The sequence below is a fragment of the Schistocerca americana genome, chromosome 2 (assembly GCF_021461395.2).
Source record: "Schistocerca americana isolate TAMUIC-IGC-003095 chromosome 2, iqSchAmer2.1, whole genome shotgun sequence".
Taxonomy (NCBI): Eukaryota; Metazoa; Arthropoda; class Insecta; order Orthoptera; family Acrididae; genus Schistocerca; species Schistocerca americana.
This window is the reverse complement of record NC_060120.1, coordinates 120,097,541-120,125,061: the sequence shown is the minus strand read 5'-3', so window position 1 is coordinate 120,125,061 and position 27,521 is coordinate 120,097,541.

The following is a 27,521-nucleotide window of genomic DNA, read 5'->3' as shown; positions in this document are numbered from 1 at the left end:
GAACAGCGCGTAGCGTTGCGCAGTTGGAGGTGAGCCGCCAGCAGTGGTGGATGTGGGGAGAGAAATGGCGGAGTTTTGAAATTTGTAAGAATGGATGTCATGAACTGCTATATATATTATGACTATTGAGGTAAACACATTGTTTGTTCTCTATTAAAATCTTTCATTTGCTAACTATGCCTATCAGTAGTTAGTGCCTTCCGTAGTTTGAATCTTTTATTTAGCTGGCAGTAGTGGCGCTCGCTTTATTGCAGTAGTTCGAGTAACGAAGATTTTTGTGAGGTAAGTGATTTGTGAAAGGTATAGGTTAATGTTAGTCAGGGCCATTCTTTTGTAGGGATTATTGAAAGTCAGATTGCGTTGCGCTAAAAATATTGTGTGTCAGTTTAAGCACAGTCGTGCATAATTGTTGCAAGGGGACGTTTCACCGTCTTAGACTGTTTGCAGATGAACCTGCGATTTACCTTCTTGTAAAGTCAGCAGATGACCAAAACGAACTGCAGAATGATTTAGATAAGATATCTGTATGGTGCGAAAAGTGGCAATTGCCCGAATAAAGGAAAGTGTGAAGTTATTCACATGAGTACTAAAAGAAATCCACTACATTTCGATTACGCGTTAAGTCACACAAATCTGAAGGCTGTAACTTGGAACGATCACATAGATAATATTGTGGTTAGAGCAAACCAAAGACTGCGATTCATTGGCAGAACACTTAGAAAGTGCCACAGGTCTACCAAAGAGACTGCTTACAGCACACTTGTCCACCCTATTCTGGAGTATTGCTGTGCAGTGTGGGATACGCATCAGGTGGAACTGACGGATGGCATCGAAAAAGTACAAAGAAGGGCGGCTCGTTTTGTATTATCGCGAAGTAGGAGAGATAGTGACATACACATGATACATGAATTGGAGTGGCAATCATTAAAACAAAGGCGTTTTTCGTTGCGACGGGATCTTCTGATGAAATTCCAATTGCCAGTTTTCTCCTCCGATTGCGAAAACATTCTGTTGGCATACACCTACAGAGGGAGAAATGATAACTTCGATAAAATAAGAGAAATCAGGGCTGGCGCAGAGAAATTTAACTGCTCGTTTTTCCCGCGCGCTTTTAGAGAGTAGAACGGTAGAGAGATAGCGCAAACGTGGTTCATTGAGCCCTCTGCCAGGCACTTTATTGTGGATAGCAGATTGATCATGTAGATGTAGAGCATATCGAAGCAATTCAGGGGCGAGCCTCTAGATTTGTTACTGGTAGGTTCGAACAACACGTAAGTGATACGGAGATGCTTCGGTAACTCAAATGAAAATCTCTGGGGGGAATGCGACATTCTTTTCGAGAAACACTATTGAGAAAACTTAGAGAACCGGCATTTGAAGCTGACTGCTAAATAATTCTACTGCCAGCAAAATGCGTTGCGCTTAAGGTCCACGAAGATAAGATTCGAGAAATTAGGTCTCATTCGGAGGCATATAGATAGTCGTTTTTCATTCACTCTATTTGCAAGTGGAACAGGTTAAATAAGTGACTGGTAGTGGTAGAGGGTCCTCTCCGCCAAGCACCGTATGTTGGCTTGCGGAGTATCTATGTAGATATAGATTAAATCTGGTGCCAGTGTGATATGACCAACTCATCTTACCGTCGCATAAACTTCTGAGCTCTGACCTTTTTCTGCAGGTGTCGACACCTCACAGTTTTAAGCATCGCCGAGCCCCAGACTGACGTTGCAGGGCATAACGATTTTGTACAGTTGCAGAGGAAGGCTTCAGGCAGCTTTGAGCCAAATTTCGAACTTATGCATCGAAATGGGAGAAAATGACGTGGTTTCAAATCAATGACCCTTAACTTCTTTTGTGCAATGTATACAAGGGATGGCTTCCTCGATTTGATCCGCAAGGGTGAAACTTCTTACTGAACTCAGTATTTAAAGTTCCTGTAGGTGTATAACTACCCTCAGGAAGATTCCAAGATCCGATCACTGGTTTGGAATGTCTACACCACTACCAGTTCATCAAGCGCCTTCTACTGGAGGCTAGCAACACTCAAGCGCCTTCTACTGGAGGCTAGCAACACTCACTGACAATCTCTACAATAACTAAACACGAATATAGTTTAAAATGAGTGTGGGGAAACGTCTAACAAATACACAACATTCAAATTTCCATGGAAACATGTGCAATTTATTGCCTTCTATTAAACCTCGCCAAGCCCCTATCCTTCACTAAAATCGCAACCGTCCAGTTAGCTACTTCGCTAACGACTTAGGTTTGTGGCCTCTCTCCACTGAGCGTGAGCGCACTCACTAAACGGCAACACACGCTTACAGAAACCATGAGACCATTGAGCGCTTCTCATCCACGCATGGGAAACATCCTTCCCACTTCTCTCAGTTTTCTGTACTGGAAGAAACACTTCCTGGATTACTGAGCCTCCGAACACAGATATCAGTAATACTATCAAATCACGCGGAGCCTATCAATCGACTGTTTACCGATTTAGCGAGCTCCAGACTGTTCCACGAAACTGTTCGTAATTCAGGTTTGTCTGCCGGTTCTACCGATCAGATCCATTGGCGTAATTTCATTGGCCACTCTCCATTCGCGCTAACCACTCCACCGCGATATGTTGCCCGTTTCAGGGGCTTTTGAAAGGTTTACTTTCCAGGTGGTGCTTGGTAACGCGTGCGATCCCGGGAAAACCACTCGCCCTCAGCAAGCAATTAGGTTCTCTCCACGACCCCATTTAGGAGGATTAGGAAAAGTCCGCCCGTCACCTTCAGACTACATGAACTTTCTTCCCCCGTATACCGACCTGGCGCAAATAGTAGCCACAGAAAGAGCAGTTGGGTTTGCCCAGGAAATGATTTATTACAGTTAGAGCTGCGCTCCAACAAAGCTACTGTTCGGTAACTTTGGTACAGTACGTAAATGACGTAGTAGATGGTAGTATAACCGGTAGTATTCATAGCTTTGTTACGGGAAGAAACACAAAAGAATGTGTGGGGGGTGAACTGAGAGCCGACGACTTCTCTTTGCTTGCGTGTTTTTCAAATAATAAGAAACGCACGCCGTTAAATGTTAGTCCACTGCGTATTTTATATCCTTACAAAACACACATTGCATTTTATAAGTAATAAAAACTAGCTGGTCGCGTAACTTCTGCGGTTTTATGTAACCAAAGCATTTACTTTTGACACAGGTACGCTTTACACGCACAAATATTTAAAAAATCTGTATAATTACTGTCGTTATTTTGTACTCAGTACAATGTTCTTCATCATGTTCAAAGGTAGGAGTTTCCTGTTGTTATTAATCAGCGCAAAAGTTATTTATGAATAACAGAATCATGTTTTATGTCATCTCTATGAAGTATTGAAGCGATGTTTGATATGTTTTTGTTTTGCGATTTTTTTTCCAAGGGAACTGCGTTTTATAGCTCTGTATGGAAATTTGTATTGCTTTTTCAAAATTTTTGTCACAATATCCGTCTGTTTCACGTTACAACATCACAATTTTCGAATAAAACCTAAATTAAACATTGACAGTTTCAATGTTTTCACTTAAAACTTCCGAGCTGATAGGCCGTGGTCGATATGTAAAACTCTCCCCTGACGTTTCGTTTCCGACTGCAGGAGACATCCTCCGAATTAAAGCGGCGAACTGCAAAGAGAACTCGAGGAATCGCTGATTATATAGGCTGTGGGGAAGGAGTTTTCTGTCCATCACGTGGCGTCGGCTGTGAGACTGTTTCTGTTAATGCCAACATTCTCGATTGAAAGTAATCGACTGTCACGCTTGCGGTGCAACGCTGACATCAAAGTTTATACAGTTTAACACTTTCCTCTTTCCTGTTAAAATTTTGCGGTGTTTATTAATTTCGATAGCGTCTCCACATATGGGTGCATAATAACGTGAAGTTTTAGATATAACGCTCATCTCGTTGAATTTTATTTCATGATTACCTTTCTGGTAAACACGTTCTGCTACGGCTGATTTATCCGTGTGACCCAGGCGGCAATTCTTCTTATATTCAACAAGACGGGTGTTAACACTTCTCTTTGTGGTACTGATATAATCCTGCCCTAGCTCGTGGTCGTGCGGTAGCGTTCTCGATACCCGGCGGGGTCAGGGATTTTCTCTGCCTCGTGATGACTGGGTGTTGTGTGCTGTCCTTAGGTTAGTTAGGTTTAAGTAGTTCTAAGTTCTAGGGGACTTATGACTATAGATGTTCAGTCCCATAGTGCTCAGAGCCATTTGAACCATTTTGAACCTGCCCTCAACTATAAGGAATTTTGTGTACCCACGGTGTAGACAAAGGATGTCGTGCTTCTTTTTCCAATCTTAAATATTCTTTTATTTCCCTGATGGGTCTGAAAATAGTTCCCACATCATACTTGCTTAACACATCCCCAATGCGATCTGTGACCTAACTAACGAACGGAAGAAAAACCTTGCCGTTGGACGGCTGTTGTTCGTCGGTGCTCCTGATTCTCTGCTTAGAGCGAAGTGCTCTATCTATCTCCTTGCTGAAATAGCCATTCTTCACGAAAGTCGACCGTAGATGTTCAGTCTCATCTTTTAAGTAAACAGGTTCACAAATTTTGTACGCCCTGTCTATCAAGGTTTTAATTACACCTCTTTTTTGTCTAGGGTGCTGGTTTGAATCTTTATGAAGATAATGATCAATATGTGTGGACTTTCTGTACGCCTTATGGCCCAACGTTCCGTCCCGTCGTTTAATCACAGACACATTCAGACGATTCAGCTGCCCATTACTCTCCGTCTCCATGGTAAATTGGATTTTCGGATTAATGCTGTTTACATGTATCAGGAAGGCATCCAACTCCTCTGCTCCGTGTGTCCACCCTACGAAAGTGTTCAAAAATGGCCTAAGCACTATGGGACTTAACTGCTGAGGTCATCAGTCCGCTAGAACTTAGAACTACTTAAACCTAACGAACCTAAGGACATCACACACATCCATACCCGAGGCAGGATTCGAACCAGCGGCCGCAGCGGTAGCGCGGTTCCAGACTGTAACGCCTAGAACCACGAAAGTGTCATCGACATAGCGATACCATCTGGTTGGTCTCTTACTGGCAGTCTGCAGCGCTCGTTGTTTAAAAGTCTCCATAAGTTAGCAACAGCAGGACTAAGAGGACTGCCCATAGCCACCCCGTCGATCTATTGTATTGAAACTAGGTTGTGGTGAGGCAGTGTCGGAATAATGCCACGATATCGATTACTTTCAATCGAGAGTGTTGGCATTACCAGAGGGAGTCCCATAGCCGACGCCATGGGATGGACATTGGCGCCCTCTGCACTGCCTATCTAAACAGCACTTCCTCGAGTTCTTTTTGCAATTCGCCGCTTGACGTCGGATGATGTCTCCCGCAGTCGGAGACGAAATGTCAGAGGAGAGATTTATGTAACGACCACGGCCTACCAGCTCGGAAGTTTTCTGTGAAGACAACATTGGCTGTGAAAGCCTACATTGTAGAATCAGTTTCAATGTTTAATTCAGGTTTTATTCGAAAATTGTTAAACTACATGATAGTATATGCACAATTCTCTGGAAATCATTCACAGGACGATGCGCTTTCTTTAGTCTCTGCTGTACTTGTTTACTGCAATGTCACTATGCATTTCCAATGATGGTCATGGGAGACTCAGTGCAATAATATCGTGGTCTGGTAGCTACTATGTAGAACAACAATATTCTGTAGGTTGTGTGACCTTTTATATATTCTCATTCAGTTTCTAGACGGTTCTGCTTCCTGTTTCTAGGGGAATCAATAAAGCCGGTGATCATGTATCCAAACAAAGCGATCGAAATGAGATAACGCCCAATAGGTACGCAACACACCTAACATACAGGTAAGGCGGTTCTGATCTTAACTGACTGACGCTATTAGAAAACCACCATAGTCTATGCTTACTTGTGGTAGTCTACGGTAGCCTACGGTAGTTTTATATCTCTGTGGCTGGAGGACGGGATGTGAGTGGCTCCTTGTTTGTGTTTATGGTTGCATGCATATGTGGCTTCTGGCGGCACTAGCAGCTGGCAAACAAGCCTGAAACCGTCATCACGATTAAAATTGTTTGAATGGTTAGCAAGCTCGATTGCTTCCATGACGTTTCACATGCATTGATATGGTGTTTTTGCAAAAACGTAAAATGCTAAGTCATAAGACACAGTTTTGAAGCGTAAAGATGTATCATAAAATAAAGAGGAGGAGAACACAGCAGCACAGCAACTGGTGTGTCTACCACACATGATGAGCGTGACCAGTCGCGAGGGGAAGACCCAGAGGCGTAAAATCAATTTTTTCCTGCAACCACAAAGTAAAAAGTTTTTTAATATCGGTGAAAGGCCAGTAAGATCGGTTACAGAATACTAGTGTAATTATGTACAAGTATAGTGAAGTATATATAGGGGAGACAACTAGTGCAATTAGAAACGGCTAATAGAGCACCAGTAATATGCGCCTCCGAAGCAATACAGCAAGTCAGCCGTAACTGAACACAGTGGTACGGGCGGTATAGAAATAGACTACTAATGTTTGCGTTTTAGCAAAAGCACCTGATCAATGCAAAAGGTCAGACAAGCAGTTAAGCAATATTCTGATAGTGATGACGGCTTCAGGCTGCCAACAGCTCGGTTGCTGGCCATAAATGTTACGAGGGCGCCACGGACTTAGATAAACATAAACACGGACATAACCACAAACAAGGGTAACTCACGCCCCGCTCTCCAGCCACTACTACACCGGTGAACGCTTCCGCCAACTGCGGTAACGTATTTGCGAGCCAATCAAGAACATTTGCGGCGATCAACGCGATAGTTTTACAGTGCGTCGCAATGTGCAGCCCTGAAGATGATCCAGAGTGATCGAAACATGTAATATAACTAAAATATGCAGCTGAGATGGAAAATAAAAGATGTTAATGTTAAAGCGAGTTTCCGCGAAGTCTTTTCGTAGAACACCACATTACATATCTAGTATGCAAAACACCAGTTCCTAATTAGCTTAATGGTGGCTCAGGCTGACGTAGTTGAAGTATTCTAGGTTTATACTTTGATGCGTTATCCGGAAGTGTTCCTCGATAATCCGTTTTATTTGGTTTGTTCTTGTTCTCTTTTGGTTTTATGTCATGAACAGCATCCGCTCGAATATGTCCACATACACTGTTACACACTTATGAAACACAGAACTCAGTTTCAAATCTCGGACCCTTTCCTCTGAAGTACGTGTTTCTTAAAGTTCCCTTCAAGGCAGGGATGCTAGTAGATTGTTGCAAGACCAGAATCGCCTTATTCGTCCAGTCCTTGCCAAACCAGGCATTAATGTCAACTAAGCGTTCTAGTTTTATAGAAGTCATATCTACGTTTCCCAAGGAAATGTTATAGGCCGTCTGCTGTTTCTAATCCATATAAGCGATTCAGGAGACGATCTGAGAACACATCTTAGGTTGTTTGAAGATGATTACCATTTAGTAAAGCCATCAAAAGATCAAAACCAAATGTAAAATGACTTAGATACGGTAACTACATGGTGTGAAAAGTGACATTTGACTCCCAACAACGAACAGTATGAGGTCATCCACGTGAGTACTACAAGGAATCCACTAAATTTTGGTTATACAATAAATTACACATATCTTAAAGGCTGTCAAGTCAACTAAATACTTAAGGATTACAATTACGAATAACTTAAATTCAATCGATCAAATATGTATCGGCAGAACGCTTAGAAGATGCATCAGGTCTATTAAAGAGACTGCCTACACTATGCTTTTCCGATCTCTTCCAGAGTATTGCTGCGTGGTGTTGGATCCGCATCGGATAGGATTGACGGAAGACATAGGATAACAGCTCGTTTCGTGTCATCGACAAATAGGGGGGAGAGTGTTACGGGTAAGATAGGCGAGTAGGGTGGCAATCGAAACAAAGGCGTTTTTCGTTGCGATGATATCTTTTCACGAGATTTCAATCGTCAGCTTTCTCCTCTGAAAGCGAAAATATTTTGTTACTGCCCACCTACATAGTAAGGAATCATAATAATATGACATAATTCACAGCTCGCAAGGGAAGATTCAAGTGTTCGTTTCCCCCGCGCGCTTTTAGAGAGTGTAAAGATAGAGAAATTATTTGAAGGTGGTTCGATGAACCCTCTGCCAGGCACTCAATTCTGAATTGCAGCATAGTCGTATAGATGTAGAGAGTTACGAACAAAACTTCTAGCTACAACGTCTTTATTCACATTATTTTCATCAAATGTGTTTTAAGAGGCATCCCTCGTAATGTTATTGCTGACGAATGTGCAAGGACCCTCGCTAATTTGAAGCCTGGCGTCCAGAAATGCTGGCGCTCTCTCAGGGAGCTCGTGACTCGGAGCAGCGGCCAGGCGTAGCTTGTAGGTAGTGGAGCTAGATTCCCTGTTGTAGGACCTTTTGGTCGGCCATTTCCTCTCCCTGCTGGTACGATAGCAACCTTTCTTGGCGGTTTAACGTGTGACTAATTTGCGCGGGTAGCATTACGAGAAAAGTGAATGGACGTACACAATTTCGAGAGGGCGTGAAGGCCACTCTAATATAGTTCTTTTAATTCACTCACCTTTGCGTTCATTCATAGTTTAGCTACAAGACGGACAGGTTCCATACACCAACTGCAATTTCACTCCACAGTGCAGTTGCTGGTCTTGCTAAATAACGTTACACAGTTTACGAACACATATATATATATTATGAAAATTCTTCATCCAATGTGCTTAATTACATAGTTATATTGGAACAAGGTTGTGTACGGCCAGTTCCATTTTCCTTGCACATGTTGCCTGGTAACCTCGTTTATGTGCAGCACAGATGACTTTTGCCTGGCTTTTGCAGCACGTTGGGAAGAGAATACGCATGTCGTGACCATATTCGTTGTGTGTGATAACCAGATTCTTCTCCTCACCCACCCCTTTTCAAAGAATAATCTCTGCAAATACACTGAGGGGAAAAATCGTAACACCAACAAATAATTAATGTAGAGTAATGAAATTTCGGGAATACATTCTCCTAGGTTGCATGTTTAAGCGATTAACATTGCAAGATCACAGGTTAATGCTAGCGTGAGATAAGCCATTGAAAATGTGAAATCCCGGTACATTAATAACCGATGTAACCACTATTATGTTGAATGCAAGCATGCAAACGTGCGTGTAGTGTGTTGCGCAGGTGCCGGCTGTCAGTTTGTGAAATTGAGTTCCAAACCTGTTGCACTTATATAAGCCGGTCAGTACGGGGACGGCTATGCTGTTGTGCGATGATGTCCCACATGTACACCACAGGAGACAATCTGGTGATCGAGCAGGCCAACGCAACATGTCGACACTTTGTAACCACGTTGAGTTACAACAGCGGTATACAGGGTGGTCGGAAATTCCCGTTACAAACTTCTTGGACATGTAGAGAATAGTGAGTGCAGAATATTTTGAATAGGAACCCATGTCCAGAATCGTATCGTTACCGTTCGACGACAGATTCAGTTCAGATGTATTCCTCGTCAAAGCCTGCTAAGGGCAAGAGAAACGTCTCAGAGTTCCCTGTCCTGGATTGCAACAGGGTAGGCACTATGAGGTGTACTACGTCAAACGATTCCCAGATACCACTTATTGGCCGCTTTGCTGTGAGACCGAGTCGATACCTATCCATCACCGATAGAGGAAACATAGTGCAGTACGCGTTTGCGGAATACACAGACATGCTCCTTGTGTATGGCGAACTTGGAGGTAACGGAAGAGCTGGCTGGCTCTGAGCACTATGGGACTTAACATCTATGGTCATCAGTCCCCTAGAACTTAGAACTACTTAAACCTAACTAACCTAAGGACATCACACAACACCCAGCCATCACGAGGCAGAGAAAATCCCTGACCCGCCGGGAATCGAACCCGGGAACCCGGGCGTGGGAAGCGAGAACGCTACCGCACGACCACGAGCTGCGGGCACGGAAGAGCTGCTAGTCGGCTGTCTCACGATCGTTTTCCACACCGTCACACTCCATCGCACAAACTGTTTGCCCAAGTTACACAACGGCTACGAGAAACTGGTCCCTTCACCGTGAGGAGGCAGGACTGTGGTGCTCCACGGCGACGCCGCACTCCCGAGTTCGAAGAAGGTGTACTGCGTCGCACTGAAGACAGCCCGTCACCGAGTTCGCGAACAATTGCGCGTGCAATTGCTTTTAGTCACAATACCGTCTTGGACGTCCTGCATGAGCAACAGTTACATCCGCACCACTTACAAAGGGTACACGCTATGGGTCCAGCAGACTTTCTACAACGCGTCGCCTTCTGCACATGGTTCCTGCACCGTTGCATCGACGCATCCCTGTTTCCACGTCGAATTCTCTTCAAAGAATCGAAAATAAGCACTTTAAGCCTCACTGGAGAGGTTTAACGAAGTTGGCATTACACTACCAGAAACACAAGAAAGTTTCTGTCTCCCTCTCTGGGAGATTTGCACTACATATACCAATACATCGACATCTCAACAGACGGTATGGTGAAAGACGGATAGGCCGTGGTGGTCTAACCGCGTGGCCGCCACGATCGCCGGATTGAACCCCTATGGACTACTTCTTGTGGGGTCGTATGAAGAGCCTACTTTATGAGACACCTATAGAGACCGAGGAAGGTGTGCTGGCACGAGTTCTGGCTCTTGCACAAGACACTGAAGAGACACCAGGTGGGATGGAGAGAGAGTGTACCAGAACATGCTTCGGAGGTACAATGTGTGTAACAACGTTGATGGTCGCCACATCGAGCCGCTGTTATAATGCATCGGTACGTTGCGGCTGGTGCCGTAGATGCTGGGTTCTTGTTGTCGACTGATGTAAACCATAAGGTGCAAGTTGTAACGCAAATGCGTAAGTAATAACGGAACGAGTCAGTGTTCTTTTCAAATGGATTGCAACAGTTGTGCTGGATTACGCCTAAGTACATTCCTCACGTGGGTGTGGATGAGATAATCATCTGCATTGAAACTGTGAAACTGTCGTAGAACGGAAACGACACGTTTCCGGACATGGTTTCCTATTAAAAAAAAAAGTTCAAATGGCTCTGAGCACTATGGGACTTAACATCTGAGGTCGTCAGTCCCCTAGAACTTAGAACTACGTAAACCTAACTAACCTAAGGACAACACACACATCCTTGCCCGGGGTAGGATTCGAACGTGCGACCGTAGCGGTAGCTCGGTTCCAGACTGAAGCGCCTTGAACCGCTCGGCCACACGGGCCGGCTCCTATTCAAAATGTTGTGTACTCACTACCCTCTACATCACCTAGAAGTTTGTAATGGAAATTTCCGATGACTCTGTATAGGTGAGCATTGTCCAATTGGAAAACATCCCTTGGAATGCGGTTCTTGAATGGCAGCACAACAGGTCGAATCACCAGACTGACGTACAGATTTGAGGTTAGAGAGCCTGAGATAACCACGGAAGTGATTGCTCTTGCTGTCATACGAAATCGCACCCTAGACCATAACAATAGGTGTAGGACCAGTGTGTCTAGCAATCAGACAAGTTGATTACAGGCTCTAACTATCCTCCTCCCAACCAACACACCGCCATCACTGGCACTGAGGCAGAACCAGCTTTCATTAGAAGACAGACCTTCATCCAGCCGTCCAATGAGCTATCGCTTGACATCACTGGAGTCTCAAAGGGCGGTGATTTGCGGCCATTGGAATTCATGTTACAGGGCGTCTGGCTCGATGCTGTCCTTGAAGTAACCTATTTGTAACACTTCGCTGTTTCATTGTGGTGCCAACTGCTACTCAAATGGCTGCTGCAGGTGAAGTACGATGCGCCAGAGCCATACGCCAAACACGATGGTCTTCCCTCTCGGTGGAACCACGTGGCCGCCTTCTTGTGACCGTACATTCTCGTGACCACCGCTGCCAGCAATCATGTACAGTAGCTCATTCCTGCCAAGTCTTTGTGCAATATCACAGAAGGAATATCCAGCTTCTCATAGCCCTATTACACGACCTCGTTCAACCTCAGTCAGGTGTTGATAATGCCTCTTTGTCACCTTAAAGGTATTCTTGACTGACATCAACTCACGACGCCCAACCTCAAAAGCACCCTTACAGTGTGTGTTTGAATCAAACCAGATTCGCATCCGCATCCAGATTCGCTCTATTAGAGCCACTCTTATGCGACTGATGTGAAATCTGAATAGACATCATTTTTCAGATATATAAACACGCCTACCAACTTTCGTTTATGTCACAAAACTCCTCGTGGCGTTCCGATTCTTTTTCCGTAAGTATATCGATGTATTGGTATATGTAGTGCAAATCTCCCAGAGAGGGAGACAGAAACTTTCTTGTGTTTCTGGTAGTGTAATGCCAACTTCGTTAAACCTCTCCAGTGAGGCTTAAAGGGCTTATTTTCGATTCTTTGCATTCCCATTTGTTTCACGCCGAAATAATGACAGTGAGATCCACCCCCATTCCCTAAGGTGAGGACTGATCTTCACTGCGACCACTGTTGGCTGACCTGTTCGAGCGGTTGGCAAAGTTGCTATTCGGCAAATGAGAGCCATTGGGTATCCACCCCACGCTCTTATAACAAAGGGGTCGTCATGGTATCAACCACTGGCTGGGGTCTCGGGGAGCTCATTCTTGGACGGGTCGCCGATTTGGTAAGCATGGAGATTCTTTGGAAGACACTTTGCAACTTTTGTGCTTCGGTTAGCGAGCGCAGGCACTTGTCTTTTCTAGGGAAACTGCCTCCTTAGTTTCACTAAATGTTCGGGTGTGTTTATTTCGAATCGTGGAATTTTTCGAGTAATTCTTGCGATTGATGTTTGTATTTGAGTTCTTCCTTTGTTCAGCCGGCCGTTGTGGCCGAGCGGTTCCAGGCACTTCAGTCCGGAACCGCGCTGCTGCTATGGTCGCAGGTTCGAATCCTGCCTCGGACGTGGATGTGTGTGATCTCTTTAGCTTAGTTAGGTTTAAGTAGTTCTGTGTTCTAGGGAACTGATGACCTCAGAAGTTAAGTCCCATAGTGCTCAGAGTCATTTAAAGCATTTTTCTTCCTTTGTTCGTACGAATACGGTCCATGTGCTATCAGCGTTAGTGCTTCTTTACTTAATAATCAACTCGCGTTTCTTTAAGTATTTCTACAGTTTGAGAGCATGACGATGCTGATATTAATTAATCGCTTACCAAACTTGTTGGAAAAGCTTTAACTTCAATTTAAGTCTCTCTGTAGCACGACCGATTGCTCCGGTGTGATTAAATAGTGATGGAGGAAGTCTTATTCCTTCCTGTTACTCTGTTGCGCTTACCTATTTTAATATTAGTACAAGATTATTCTCAATTTTTGTATGCGTTCTCAACTTACACGTCACTACCTTTCAGAACATTCGCGCTGATGTTACCTTGCAGACACGTAAGCCCGACTCCTACAAATGAGGGACTATTTGGACTCAGTTGTGAATGCAACGTTACATCTTGTATTCTATGTCGGTCATCAAACTTTGTAATGAATCCACAGTCTTAATCAGAGTTGCTTTTCGAATATCTTCTACTGCCATGTATCCACATATCCTCTTAATGTTCCCCAGAAAGCAGCAGATTTCAAATCAATTCCTAATCGTATTTAATGCATAATGTATGTCCCCATCAAGGATATTTCGTTACCGTGCAATCGAGTCGTATTATTGAGGTCTGACGGTTGGGCAAATTAATTTTTGGGCCTTGACAGAATTTCAAAAGTACTCCGGACGGACTACATTTGCACATGTAGTGGCTAACAGTAAAACGAGAGTTGTATTAATTACTCGCATCTTCATTTCGATACCACAGGGTATTCATCAAAGTTCATGCTGTATAGAAGTATGCGTGCCGGCCGGAGTGGCCGTGCAGTTCTAGGCGCTACAGTATGGAGTCGAGCGACCGCTACGGTCGCAGGTTCGAATCCTGCCTTGGGCATGGATGTGTGTGTTGTCCTTAGGTTAGTTAGGTTTAATTAGTTCTAAGTTCTAGGCGACTGATGAACTCAGAAGTTAAGTCGCATAGTGCTCAGAGCGATGTGAGCAGTTTGCGTCACTACTCAAACATAATAGTGGGCCGGCCGCGGTGGCCGTGCGGTTCTAGGCGCTGCAGTCCGGAACCGTGGGACTGCTACGGTCGCATGTTCGAATCCTGCCTCGGGCATGGATGTGTGTGATGTCCTTAGGTTAGTTAGGTTTACGTGGTTCTAAGTTCTAGGGGACTGATGACCTCACATGATAAGTCCCATAGTGCTCAGAGCCATTTGAACCAAGCCATAATAGTGGAAAGTTTTCGTGGGTTACTTGCTCCAAGCAGAGCGAGGTCAGAGTTAGATGGGAATAAATAGTGGACCTGTTTTCCACTTATCCTACCGTACTGCAAACGGAGTCACAGCCTTGCACTCAGAGGTTCCTGCCAAGTTTTTAATAGAAGATGCTAGTTAAAGTAGTGATCTTGCAATATATAAGTCGATTTACTAATGACCATGCCAGGGTATTGGCAAACCATTATTGTAATTATAAGCATCACACGGTTGTTACTCTAAGCAACATTCCTGTTCACCAAAATCATACTGAACCTAATTACTTTCCGATGCACTTGAATACACATTTATTTTTTGTTTGTCTGATCATAACACTAAAATAATACAGAGTTGTTTGCCTGGCTGTATCACATGAATGTGTGAGCATTTCTCCTATAACCTGTCACTTTTTGATCACAAAGTTATTATTAGAGTGGTCTTTCATAAAATGTGTCTGAGCTGGGCATGCTTTCATATTGATAACTTGTTTGCGGAACGTCTTCGTGTTTCGTTTCCTGGCTGCAGTTTCTCTGGCGTCTCGGTTGGTGGCGCACTTTGGTACCTAGAATGGAATTTAAGTGCGTGCATAGCTCACCCTAGAGGTCTGTCAGCTGGGGATTGACTATCTGCGGAGGAATCTCTTTGGATCGCGGTGTGAGGTTGCTGGCCGTGGGGATCTCTAGCCGTGTTTGGATGGCGGATCTTTGCAGTACGGAGATTGCCTACGCATACTGGAGAATCGACGCTTCCCTCTGCCTGTAAGGTATCCTTACATACAGTGGAGTCTGACTAGGCCTGATCCCAGCTGCCTTGGTTGGTGGACGTGGCCACATTCACCGTCCTTAATTCTCCTAGGACTGACGCAGGAATAGTGGTGAACACCATGTCTTATGATCGGCAGAGTGTCCGCCACGGTCCGAGAAAACCCTATGCATCTCCTAGTGAATTTCGTTTCATGTTCTTACCGTAAGCTCATGTGACTAATAGCACTGGCCGTAGTTTTGGCCGAAACCCTCACCGTGGATCAGCATCCGGGTAATAAGGACGCGCCCGAACTAAACATTTATGCTACTGTAAGAGGGCTTCCATTTTACCCTGTTTTGTCTGTTAACCTTGATCTGGAAAGGTTAGTCTTTACCTGCTCGCCGGCCGCGGTGGTCTCGCGGTTAAGGCGCTCAGTCCGGAACCGCGCGACTGCTACGGTCGCAGGTTCGAATCCTGCCTCGGGCATGGATGTGTGTGATGTCCTTAGGTTGGTTAGGTTTAAGTAGTTCTAAGTTCTAGGGGACTGATGACCACAGAAGTTAAGTCCCATAGTGCTCAGAGCCATTTGAACCATTTTTTTACCTGCTCTACTGGTGCGCGTATTTCCAAGGTTTACGAATTTTTAAAATTTTTCGCTGTCAGCTAACTTTGATCTAGAAAGATTTGCCTTTACCTGCGGTACTGGTGCGTGTATTCTTCGGGTTTAGGTTTCTTCAACATTTTTCACTGTCAGGAATATTAAACGACGCATGTGCTATTTTCCGTTCATATTGTTACTTAAATTTAATGTATTGAATATGTCTTAGAATCAGTACAGAATGGGGCTTCCGTTGGGGGCATGGACCAAGCTGAAGCCCTTACCATGTGTTGGTTAATCCATGCATTTAAGCTCGTTTATTTGCTTTGAACTGTCACTGGTTAAACTTGTGAATAACTGTTGATTTGTCAATGCCCACGTTCTTGTTTTAAAGCTTGTATTTGATGTACTGCATATTCTATTATCTTCAAAGATCTTTTTTAAGGTATACACACATTGTGGTCTTTGTAATATCGATTTCTATGTATCATAAACTATTGTGAAACCCAGTAAGTGCATCGGAAACTGCTTTCTATTGTTCTAGAGCTCAAAGAGTTTTTTAGTTAATTTCCTGTACTGTTACACAAATATAATTTAAATTTTGGGCCCTGTGGTGAATGGTATTAGTCATCCTTGTTGATGTTCAGTTTGGCATCTGTGTTAAATAAATAAGTGTAAAGGATTATTTTCTTCATGCTCAGGACCTTCTCGCTCCCAGACTGTAGCTCCCTACTACTTTAAAGTCACATGGTTTTACACTAATAAAACTACGTTAAGATAAGGCTTTCATTTAATAACTTGTAACGCAGGAAATGCATATCCTCCTATTTCCATCTGTTGTATTATAAATTTTTTCCTTATTTTGTTACCTGAAGATATGACGTTTCGGTGCCTTTATATATTGTAATTGTTTTACAATTTGTATATATGTACATTTATGCATTTGTGTCGATGTATAATTAGTTTGTTTTGTAAATATTATTTGTATTTTTTCGCTGGCTCTTGCCTAGGGAAAACTATGTTATCGAACGATTACATCGATAGGTCGTGTGGAGAACCAAAGTGTTTAGGATCTTTGGTAGTGTTAACTCTGTCGCGTGGAGCACGGGCAGAGAGGGAGTCTGGCTGGGGTGGTGCAGTGGAGCAGGTGTGTTGTGTGACGATCCCGCGAGTTGCCGCGCTTTCGGGGCTGGGCAGCATGTAATTGCGCTCGACTTGCTATGATAGTTTCTGGCACGGTGTCGCGGACGGGAAGCATTAGCTGGCGCACGTCAAGAGCCCGTTTTGCCTGGTGACCGTTTCGAGAAGAAGGCGCGCCAACATCCAGCTTCTGCAACAGCGACGGCCGACAATGAATGACTGTCGCCACCGCCTCGAACGACGACTTCAAACCTTCAATCAATCAACAAGGAAGACTAAAAGCACGTAAAGTCTTAGAACTGTATGGCAGACCTCAGCTTTTTAAACTGTTCCATTTTCATAACTAAATTACATCAACGTAGCATGAACCTTTGTTGCTCATTGTCCCAATTGCACTACCAAGCAGGGTCCCTTCCTTTTCCGGAATGAACTCGAGTGTCGTTGAAATTCAAACGCCAGCATCATTCGATTTCACTGCTTTAATTTCAAAGTTCAGTTAAAGTATTCATAGCTGGCTACAATATTTAGATTACACAAGCACAAATTAAGAGTGCGAGTTTTGTTACCGTATTTTAGCTTACCTGTGACTGCAGCTCAGCTTGGTACGTACTAAATTTTACTATTGTTAATTGTTCAGAATCATTTAATTCAAGTTCAAAGTTAAATCTCTTATTTCTAAATTGCGTAGATTCAAGTAGCTTTTGAAATGATTGTTGAGGTAGCCCAACACTAACCTTATTTTATTGAATTTCGATGTGCTTCAGGAACAAAGTTCACTATTAATTTCAGTCACTAAATTAACTTTCAATTTTCCGGTTTTATTAATTATTTTGCTAAATTAAGTCAGAATGTAGCGAAATTTATTACTTCTGACAAACATTCAGTTTTTACACAACACGTGCCAACCTTCAGTTGCCACGGTTTTAGTGCTAATAATATGTGCATTAAACTTTCATTTTCAGTTATTACAGTAGTTGTCCATGGGACTGGTGACCATAATTTCCCCCAAATCTCAAATATCTAATTAACGCCAATTAATTGTTAACGTAACGACCGCACTTTTACTTTCTTTATTAACTTTACCCTTTTCTCAAAATTAATTTCCACTAATTTCATTAGCATTTTTCCTTTCATTTATATGTAACCCTTTCCGCCCACTTTACCGACAAATTAACTTCGGTGACGACTGCTTTTCCCAGATTTCCATTAGGTGCACGCGGTTTAATTTTTCACTGTCACGATAAGTGAGGGGGAGGTTACAAACTCTGTGCTGTGATCTCCCATCCATACGACAGATACGCGGACCCACTATCACCCAGACTGCTGGCGTGCTATCGGCGACAGAGCAACAACAGTGTGGACGCGTAACTTAAATAGTTCTAAAGATACGGCTACCTCGGATCGTCAGTATGCTTACAAGCGAATCGCTGATTCTGAACCAGTCACGTGGTGCGATACCTGTTTCTCGTAAAACTCGGAAACGCTGGACGCTCCGCTTTCGGTTTACTTCTCACTTGTCGTTTTTCTCATTACTGTTCCTAACCGCCGCAGCTCAGCCGCTGCTGCCGCAGCGGCGAGGTCGAGTACCACGCAACAGTCGCGTAGACACACCAGTCACCTCACCAGAGTTGTCGTCTTAAATACCTCCCCGTAATGTTTTATCCTTTTCTAAAGTACCTCTCCAGTCCCTGCCAAGCTAGAAGAAATTCTCGCTTTTCTCTCCGAATTCGTTACACCGTAACTACCATTTTCATCTCTATTATATACACTACTGGCCATTTGCTACACCAAGAAGAAATGCAGATGATAAACAGGTATTCACTGGACAAATATATTCTACTAGAACTAACATGTGATTACATTTTCACTAAATTTGGGTGCATAGATCCTGAGACATCAGTACGCAGAACAACCACCTCTGGCCTTAATAACTGCCTTGATACGCCAGGGCATTGAGTCAAACAGAGCTTGGAACCGCGTGACCGCTACGGTGGCAGGTTCGAATACTGCTTCGGGCATGGATGTGTGTGGTGTCCTTAGGTTAGTTAGGTTTAAGTAGTTCTAAGTTCCAGGGGACTGATGACCTCCGATGTTAAGTCCCATACTGCTCAGAGCCATTTTTTAATCTAATTTTGGTGCGATAGTGCTGTTCACATATATCGCATCGTTTGAAAGAAATCTGATGGTAAATTTTCACAATCGCTAACTATGGGCAGACGTCAGTCATCACGCAACTGTTGATGCAAGTAATCAACATAGATGTTCCACCAGTGTTTGGGCCGGCATTGTTGGCGACTGTTTGGTAGGGCTTGGCTTTTTTCCACCCGGACTCAACGGACAAAGTTATCATAATTTCGTAGAGAATATTCTACCTGATCTGTTGGCAGATGTGCCTTAGCTGTGCTACAAAACATATACTTCGTGGACTGAGGAGCACCTCCTCATTTTAGTGCTGATGTCCGTTGGCACTAAATAACAAATGGTTCAAATGGCTCTGAACACTATGGGACTTAACTTCTATGGTCATCAGTCCCCTAACACTTAGAACTACTTAAACCTAACTAACCTAAGGACATCACACACATCCATGCCCGAGGCAGGATTCGAACCTGCGACCGTAGCGGTCGCGCGGTTCCACACTGTAGCGCCTAGATCCGCTCGGCCACCTCGGCCAGCCACTAAATAACAGATTCGGTGAGAGATAGGTAGGTAGAGGTGGACCAGTTGTCTGGCCTCCATGGTCTCTGGATCTAAACCCACTGGGCTTTTATCTGTGGGCGCATTTGAAAGATCTTGTGTCTGGAACCCCTGTGCTAGATGTTCACCGTCTCCGTGCCCGTATTGTGGAAGGCTGCGGTACCATACTCAATACTCCAGGGATACATCAACACATCCCAGATACACTACGACGGCGGGTTGATGCATGTATCAGGGCCCAAAGAGTTCATACTGAATATCACCTGTGAGAAAGATTTGCATGTATAAGCTTGTGCCTTCTGTTCATGTATCTTAATGATTAATGAGCTGTAGAAAATAAGTCGTAACATGGAAAGGAAGCTTTTCCAGACCCACATTCAGGTAACATAATTCCTTTGTCTATATGTGAGGACTGTGTCCTGCAATTTGTGCTGTATATTTTTGTTACACCGTGTATAGTCTGCTTCATATCACATATTACGCTTAATAAGATTTTCCACTCAACGTATTTGCCCAGATTTCTTAATAACTGAATCCCAGAAGGATCTTATCGTGGGCAGATTTTCAAGGCAGAATAATCCACAAAATGTCCTGTGGACATAACATTGTTCGGCTACGGCTCACTTACTGGCCTGCGAAAGGCGAATGTGACGACGATGTTCCACGCATCTTTCGGAAACTGTGCATGTGGTCTGACAAATGCATGGTTTGATACATTGACATGATATTTTACAGAGTACTGCTTTCCGCAAGCCAAGGTCATCCTTAGCCGAGTATAAAAGTGTACAGGTTTTTGTAGGTGCCGTAAGATTTCTTTAATATTCATATTCTTTGGGATTTTGCGGAATTTAGATTAAATGGGGGGTCACTGGCATGGAATACACTTTTTAATTTTACATATATCTGTATTAGATTAATTACTACATGGAAACTCAGCATTTGTTTCATTTATTTTTTAACGGATTCGAAGATGTTCTGTAGCTGAACGAAACCGCTTTTCATTCCAAGAAAAGTCCGGCAACAGAACGTTTTAAAAGATATCAGAATAATTCGATTACTGTAGCGTTCTCTGCTGGTCAATCTATCAACGTTTTACGAATTTCGAGCTAAGTGGTCGGCCAATCCCATTTTGTTGCTACCAGTTTCGCAGAATCGAGCCTTATCACCGACAAGTTGTTTCTAGCACTGAGAATACTATCCCAGATAGTATTTGCCGTCTACAGGGATTCTGTGAGCAGTCACGTCTTGCGAACTCTTCGCGTTCTTTTGAAAGACAATCGACAAGCTCGATTTCAGCCTGCTTAGAAATATACAATATAATCCTTTACTAATCTTGTTCACAGTGCATGCTTAGTTATATGAGGGCACTGGTTGCCAATGAGAGTACCATCTACATGATACAGATACATAACGTGGGCAAACTTGGGTTCTTGCAGGGCAGTATGCATGGAAAAATTCTGTTTTTATGTGAAATGTAGATTCATCACTGAACATTACACGTATCCAGTCCCAGCGATCATTATAAAAGCCAAAGAACGTAATACAGGCTAAAGGAATAACATAGAGACACAATGTGGTGCACAAAAATGGTTCAGTTAAAGCTTGCTGAATATCCATAAGAATAAAATATAGCGTTAAATGACTGTGCTTAGTTATATGGTAGTAGGATATATGACACTCAACTCTGTTATTTTAAATAAAACTACACTGTGTTGTCTTTCACAGGTTTGAACCAAACTGAAAAAAAAAAAAATCCAAAACGGGGAGCACAGCAGTCCCCACATTAACTATGATTTAGACTGAGTTACAGTTCAGTTACATTACATGAGAAAGTAGAGGATAATGGTAAGATAAAATATGCTTACAGGATAGAGATTTGTAGTTATACTGTATCCACGTAACGTGACTTGTCTCATGTGTAAGAGGAGCCGAGGGAGCTGCCTGAGTTGTTGTGTCCCTGGTGATATTTAACAGTGCTATTATTTTATTGTTGCTTTTGACTGGCACTGCTTGTTTCTAAGACATTGCCTTGTTATCAGGTGCTTCTGTGTTAAATTTTGTACACAGCAGCTTGTTATTAGCAATTCGGTTTGTCTTTCTCCTCTCTTTTGCCACTTGTGGCTGCACATTGTTGTTCTGGAGATGGAGCAGCTTAGAAACAACAGTAAGGGAAAAACACATCTGATTATACACAGGTGTCCTCCAACCATCTAAAGCCAATCAAAAAGTAAAATGAAATTGTTGAATGAAATACAGCAAAATATTATCCATACCTTCAGAATATTCTTATAAAATCTAATGTTGTTTTTGAATTACGATAACTTCTGATATTACGTAATACTTCTGCTGGTTCTATGCTTATTTTTCTTGTATTTTCGACAGTTAATGTTGTCACTTAAAGATGACTTACAGATCTGAGAACATTAATTATTCCTTTCCTCATTACTGTTATGATCATCAAAGCTCCGATGAAACATTTGAGAGCCATCATTGGGCGCATATGTAACATCCCAATCCCTCAGTTGAAGTACAACAACGTAGGGACACATATTCAAGAATATCGACGAATAATGTGAGTAATGTGTGCTTGCTTCCTGGAATGTAATTGGATAGCGCCGTGTAACGATATACCGGTCATCAAAAAGTCCGTATAAATTTGAAAACTGAATAAATCACGGAATAATGTAGATAGAGAGGTACAAATTGACACACATACTTGGAATAACATGTGGTGTTATTAGATCAAAAAAAATACAAAAGTTCAAAAATGTCTCACAGATTGCGCTTCATCTGATCAGAATAGCAATAATTAGCATAACAAAGTAAGACAAAGCAAAGATGATGTTCTTTACAGGAAATTCTCAATATGTCCACCATCATTCTCAACAATAGCTGTAGTCGAGGAATAATGTTGTGAACAGCACTATAAAGCATGTCCGGAGTTATGGTGAGGCAGTGGCGTCGGATGTTGTCTTTCAGCATCCCTAGAGATGTCGGTTGTTCACGATACACTTGCGACTTCTGGTAACCCCAAAGCCAATCAAAGCCAATAATCGCACGTACTGATGTTTGGGGACCTGGGAGGCCAAGCATGACGAAAGTGGCGGCTGAGCATACGATCAATACCAAACGACGCACGTGTGAGATCTTTCACGCGTCTAGCAATAGTTAGTTTCTTTTTTTTTTGGCTATAATAAAACCCCATGTCATTCCAAGCATGTGTGTCAATTTTTACCTCTCTATGTAGATTATTCCGTGGTTTATTAAGTTTTCAAATTTATACTGACTTTTTGATCACCCAGTATATCGTTTCATGGCGCTATCCAAATACATTCCAGGAAGCAAGCACACATTATTCACAGGCAGTCATATATTTTGTCTGAAATCAGTTGTCACAGCTCATATGTAAGAATCAACAGTGTAAAAGCTAGCTGGGTATTCCAAAATACTGGACGTTACAAAAAGATTCATCCGATTTCACAAGACTGTATTTTCTACATGAATGGATATAGAATCATGTAAAAAAAAAAATTTAACTTACTCATTAGATCGCAAAGCTTTTAGGCAGAAGGCTGCGGTACCATACTCAATACTCCAGGGATACATCAACACATCCAGATACACTACGACGGCGGGTTGATGCATGTATCAGATTAAAATTTGTACCAAGGCCTTGATGCGAACAGAAGTCTCCCGCTCTCTAGACAGATGCTCTATCCACTACACCACCCTCCAGCAGTGGCTTTGCTCAACTGCACGGACTACCCCAGCGCGCCTCCGTCCTCAGTCCAAATTCCCATTCACGCCTCACCTCAACTGATATTTTCCACAAACTCGAACAGCATTGCAAAGTGTCTCGGACTGTATTGGAACAGCATCTCAGCATCGGACGAAAAGGGGGATTGTGCCTGAAACTCAGGCATAAATGCTGTAATCAAATGAAGCTTTATGCTTTTAGAGACCTTTTCAAGCCTCGAGCATCTATGATGCATACACGCAGACTGAAGTGACGAATGAAAATTTGTACCGTTTCGTTCGATGCTGAGATGCTGTCCTAGTACGGTAGGAGAGCCTCTGCAATGCTATTCGAGTTTAGCGGGAATACCAAGTCAGCTGAGGTGAGAATGGGAATTGAGACTGAGGAGGGAGGAGTGCGAAGGAATTCCAGTCACCGTATAACGGTGCCGTAATGATTAACACGTCAGCCTGCTAAGCTGGGAACTCAGGTTCGAGTACCGGTCTCGATACAAATATTAATTCGTAGCTTCAGTCTGTATATATGCATCGTAGATGTTTGAGACTTGAAAAGGACTCTGCAACCATATAGTTTCATTTGATACAAAGTTTTTGTTTCCGAAATAAATATCTGGTTTTACAAGAGTATATACATACGGACCCTTTGGACTACTTTTTACAATTAATTTAGGACCTAAGTGTCATAAATGTTCAGTGTGCCTTCCAATGGACACACAACAAACATATAGCCGTTAATGATGCTATTCGAATATTTTTTCTAGCATGTCTGGAGGTGCTGCCTTCACTGCTGTTGCTGGACCTCGCCGCAGTTCACCAAAAGTTGCGTCTCACGAACCTCGCCACCCACTCCCCCCCCCCCCACTCCTCTCAAAAAAATGAAAAATAAAAAATAAAAATAAAAAAGCCACTTGTCTTGAGAACAGGTAACCTTAGAGGCCAATGGTGTAGTGCGAAATGTCTACGCCTCTTGCCGCCTTTCCATTATGGAGGCAGTTGATTGTTAAGAAACGCTCTCAAATGCACGTCCCTGGGCAATGATACCCTGTCCTGTTCACTAATGAAATTTTTATCGTGGTCTCACAAAAACCAAATATCAAACATATTCAGGTAGGTGATTCCCCTAATCGTCTTTACTGTAGAAAGGAACGGGCTGGGGTCTTTTCTCGGAAAACAACGCAAAACTCCTGGAACTTTGGAGAGTCTTCACGGCCAGAATGAATTCACAAGACTATGCATGTTGCTTATTGTCAGTATCATGAAAGGTTGTAGCGACTGAGTCATATGTAATTTGAAACACAAACGTCGCCACAAATCGTGCTAAATAGACAAATGTCGAATGACTAAACTTGGCTGGCGCGACCAACAAACTCCTGTGGTCGGCGAGCAAATCGTTGGTAAATGCTTTCTATGTGATGAACGAGCGCACATAAGGCCATTGTTACACTATCAAATTTATTTGACAAAGCTGATTTGTCCAATCTATTTTACGTAATATAATAAGGAACTTTTGTCAACTGTCGCCTTCTGTCCAGTTTATTTGATCGAATCTAGCAACTAACTTAGATTTGATAAAAGGAAGCGTTAGTCTCCTGTTTACTACAATGTGACATGTAACCGCTTAGAGAGATAGCACCGCTGCAACTGTCTGGCGTCTGTAGTGTTAGTAAACATGGTTGCAGAATTCGCTTGGTGTGTTTAATCGACTACAGAACTCATAGAAATGTACGAAGCAGGCGAGGCGCTCTACAACTTGCGACATCCGGAGTACAAAAATAGACTAAGAAGAATCGAGAGCTATAAAAAAACTGAGGAGGCCGTTAGCGGAGAAGTGAGGCCTGGATGTACTCCAGGTGATGTCAAAAAGAAAATCATTGGCCGCCTTTCAACGAGAAGACAAAAATACTTAATGACGCAATTATTTAATTCACTGTATATTCATATATAAATTAAGTTTACAACTGGTGACCATGTAGGGAAGGTTCACATGAAGTTGAATAATGTCATCAACTTAATGCTTGCACGTTAAGGTTCCACGTACTTCAATTAGAGAGGACCAGCTATCGCAGGCCGTGCCCCAACCCTCAGACCATTACGTACAAGACAGCGTGAATGGAACTGTATTCTTCATCACGCAGCCTCCACACTCGTACGCGGTTGTCATCCGTTTGCAAAACGAATCGGGATTTCTCACTAAATACCAAGTTTTGCCAATCTATGGCAGTCCACGTCGTACTGGCTTGGCACCTCTCTAGACGGAATGTGTCGGTGTTAACGGCAGTATACGACAAGGGCGCCTGCACTGCAAATGCTCATCCGCAACGTGTCTCGAAATGGTATTTGGAGCAACTGGCACCCATAAATCGGTTTGTGTCGTGGAGCGATTCGCTTAGGATTCCTGATCTCTTGCCACATGATCCTTCGATCCTCTATCCTCATCGTGTTCCTGGCCACTCCAAATCCAGTCCGTCGCACGTGGGTGCTACTTCGTGTCCACTGCTCCCAACATCTCCGAACAATTGGCGAACCACACGACATGTCGACCAGCCTCCGGTTTTCATGTCGATAGTTACACTCATGCTCATAAATTATCGATAATTGCAGAATGCGGTGCCACACAACGTGGCACTACACAAAACTGGCGCTAATAGCATAGGCACATGGGAACACACGCGGCACAGATCTGTAAGTCCACGGTATGTGATAAGTTGAGAAAACCATCCCGAAACACATGTGCCACAAATCGCCACTGTTTCCTGCGCATCTACCCCGACATCAATATGGGATATGATCACCATGCACACGTACACAGACCGCACAATGGGTTGGCATGCTCTGGATTAGGTGGTCGAGCAGCTGCTGGGGTATAGCCTCCCACTTTGCACCATTGCCTGTCGGAGCTCCTGAGGTGCCCTAGGGTAGGCTGTTCCAGCTCGTCGGCTCCGTTGTGAGCCGCGGAGCGCTCCCTGCTCCAGGGAGCCGTGTCGCTCGCTGTGACCATTCAAGTGGGCCAGCACGCCGGCACGTGGCAGGCGGCAAGGCGAGCGTTTTGATGTGCCAGTTGCTTCTTACAAGATCGACAACGTCATACTCTTTGTTGCTAAGACGTGGTGACTTGCTACACCAGGAAAGACGATGTTCAGGAAATAAATAAGAAAGAACTGTTTTACAAGAAATTACATACTAAATTTGTTGGGCTGCTGTAGCTTGACATTTTCGTTTCATTACAAGATCGGAAACATCAGGCGTCAGAGTGTTCGCAGCGTAGATGGGGCGGATGGCCTTCATTGCTGCATCCTGAAGAAACGATCGTTCCTTACTTTTTACTGTTTTCATTGCTCAGAAAAGCTGCTCACAACAATACATAGATCTAAACATGAACATGATCTGAGCGGCATTGTTGTGAAGCTTGGGAAATGTTTTTTGCTGTAATGATCGGTACAATCGTGACAAATCCAACGTGTTGTAGTACCTCTCTTTCAACAAAGTTGAATTTTGCAAATCAATAATCTCCAATTGAAGTGACGATGACAAGTTATCGGGGGAAACTGATAAAGGAGTGCTGAACACCTTAAGTTCCATTTCCAAACTAGTGAGGTCTCGGAATTGTGTTTCAAACGACGTCATGAGTTGCTTTAACTTTGCTTGGTAATCGCAGAAAGTAGTACCTTCAGGTAGTTTTAAAGAAGCAAGGCGATTGAAGAGCCTTAAATGTCCATTACTCATCTGCCTCTCAAATAAACGTAACTTTTCCGTGAACACTTTGATATGGTCGTGCATGTCAGCGATTAGCTGCCCTTTGCCCTGCAATGACAGATTTAAATTATTCAGATGCATAGTTATGTCAGCTAGCGAGGTCTGATATCCATTTTATATCTTTCAGACAACATAATTCTTCCCCTTTCATTTCGAGAAAAAGTGATATTTCCTCAAGAATGGCAAAGAAAACATCGAGAACTTTTCCCCAACTCAGCCAACGAACTGTACTGTGGCAAGGTATATCCCCATACTCCGCTTCCATATCTTTCAGGAATCCTTTGAATTGGCGATGATTCATACCGTGACGTCGCACAAAATTCACACACTTCACGACATCTCTCATTACGCCGCCTAGCTCTACTGTTTCAGCACACAGTGCCTCTTGGAGAAAAAAACAATGAAGAGTCAAAATGTCTTTCCCGAATTCGTCCCTGAGTTTATTTTTCCAACGAGAAGCAAAACCTTGGTGACG